This window comes from Palaemon carinicauda, chromosome 11 (genome assembly GCF_036898095.1).
Source record: "Palaemon carinicauda isolate YSFRI2023 chromosome 11, ASM3689809v2, whole genome shotgun sequence".
NCBI lineage: Eukaryota > Metazoa > Arthropoda > Malacostraca > Decapoda > Palaemonidae > Palaemon > Palaemon carinicauda.
The window spans coordinates 60260305-60262804 of NC_090735.1; positions in this window are offsets into that span (position 1 = coordinate 60260305).

The window sequence follows — 2500 nt, forward strand, 5'->3', positions numbered from 1 at the left end:
CAGACAGTGGAAAATGATTCCACCCCGCAGAATTACGTAAAGGGTGGCTCTCTGCACTCGGCCAGAAAGAGGAAATAAAGTTATGTTGAGGGGAAATTTCCCTGGGAAATTGGATTTCCGCTTATTAATAGATATCGCTGGGAATCGGAATGTATATAGAAAAAATACAATTCTATAAGGGTAGCGTTGTTTCATAGGGTCGACCTCAAACTTGAAAATCAAGTGTGGTTGTTGACTCGCCTATAAAGAATGAATAAATTTATGTGATAGGAGCGACTATTCAAAGCTAATTGGATTTCCCTTCATTAATAAATATAAAAAAAGAAATGAAATGCCAGAAATCGAATATCAATCACGAATAGCATTATGCATTATATTCTGCCTAGAAAATCAAGATATGGAATTATCTTTATTAGGTAAAGAAAGAGGGAATGAATTTATACTAAGAGGATCTGACTGTGGTAATTAGATTCCAATTCGTCATGTAGTAAATGTCTGGTTATCAAAGGAAATACATAAGACTATAATAAGAGAAATTAGTTAAGGGATATTGCTCTAGTATTCAGTAAAAGGTAAAATGTAATTTATAATTTTAAGACTACGGCAATTCGGAGTGAATTTAGTATAGGGTGATCTTCCCTATAATCAAGCTGTAAAAAAATGAAAAGAAGAAAGGTGAAGTTAAATTAATTATGAAGAGAGATGTGATATATGATATATACTTTTTTTTTTTTGCTGTTGTTCATAGTTGTTTTCTATTAGGCAAAAAATAAATTAAATTCGTAAAATAAACTTTACCAAAATAGGGTACCCAAATAGATGAGAGCCGAACTTGGTGTAAACAATTCGTACAATAATAAAATGAATGCTGTTATGATCTTATAAGCAAGCACCAATATACTCACAAATACACATTCTCTCTCTCTCTCTCTCTCTCTCTCTCTCTCTAAGTGTGTGTGTGTGTGTGTGTGTGTGTGTGTGAGAGAGAGAGAGAGAGAGAGAGAGAGAGAGAGAGAGAGAGAGAGAGAGAGAGAGAGAGAGAGAGCATTTCATTTCCTTGAAACGGAATAGTTCTTGTACGTATTCAGACATTACACAACGCCACCTGTACAAAGACCGAGATTTTGCAACTGCTTCTCATTATAATACTCTGGTATCTGTATAGTAGGGTCCCTGTTCCTTTTTTCTTTTCCAACATTTCTGTCAAACCGCAAAACGGAAATGGAAAAAAAAAATGATTACTGCGTAAAAATATGAGGTATCCTTTATTTCATTTTCGTAATGAGATGCCAAAATACTCTTTGCTTTTGCATAAATTTTCAGGACAATGATATTTTCATTAGAATTATTATTACCGGTCATAATTTCTTTATGGTTGTCAAAATAAGTTAGACGGCAAGATACTTCTATACCCCTAAAAACCATTTTTGGACAGCAATGAAACCAAACGAATATCATCCTTATATATTATTTCTAACATTTTTCTAAACTGTTACAAAGCACACGGGAGATATTTTGCAGAGATATGCCTATGAAATAATGATATTTCGGCCTAAAGTACTTAAAAAAACGATGGTTTGGTTAAAATTAGACAGGAAGGCAATCGCTTTGGCTACAGCCCAGCTATAGAGGCTTAATATTTCATTTACATTACAGATATTGTTGCCATACTCTGTTACTCCAGTTAACCTCTTTCATTGGAAAATGGTAATGATCTGAAAAAATGTAATTATGTAAGAGATGCTTCCCTATCTACTAGTAGAAAGGTCTATAAATAGATCAGGACCAGTACATTAATAAAATTTGGAGTAAAAACTGACCAGCGGTAGAGGGAACGTGGCACCACCGTAATACTCAACTTTTTGTAGGTTGACAGTGAAAGAAAGAAGGAAAGCGAACTCCTTAGTTGCCTAACATGGTTAGGAGGAAAACTGGACGTTAAAATATTCATTATTATTGTTTTTTTTTTTTCTTTTTCTTTTTTTTTTCTTTTTTAATCACAGTTTACGGAGACTAGTGGTTTATATTACAGAGTTCCACGTTACATTCACCTTCCATAGGAATCCATCACTTTCCTCACTATCTGTGCTGTTTCAAGTAGCAAGCCCTTCTGCACAAGTCGTGGGGCTATATCGGCTCCTACCTTCTCAAAATTCCTTTTTAATGACTTAAGATATGGTCCCTAGTGCTCCTTTGATTTATAGGTACCACATCAACTTGCATATTCCACATTATTATTATTATTATTATTATTATTATTATTATTATTATTATTATTATTATTAAAAGTATTACTATTATTACTAGCTAACCTGCAACCCTAGTTGGAAAAGCAGGATGCTATAAACCCAAGAACTCTAACAGGGAAAAATAGCCCAATGAAGAAAGGAAATAAGGAAATAGATACACTGTATGAAAAGTAGTATCTAATTGAAATAAAATACTTTAAGAACAGTAGCAACTTAAAAACAGATCTTTCATATATTAAATATAAAAAAAG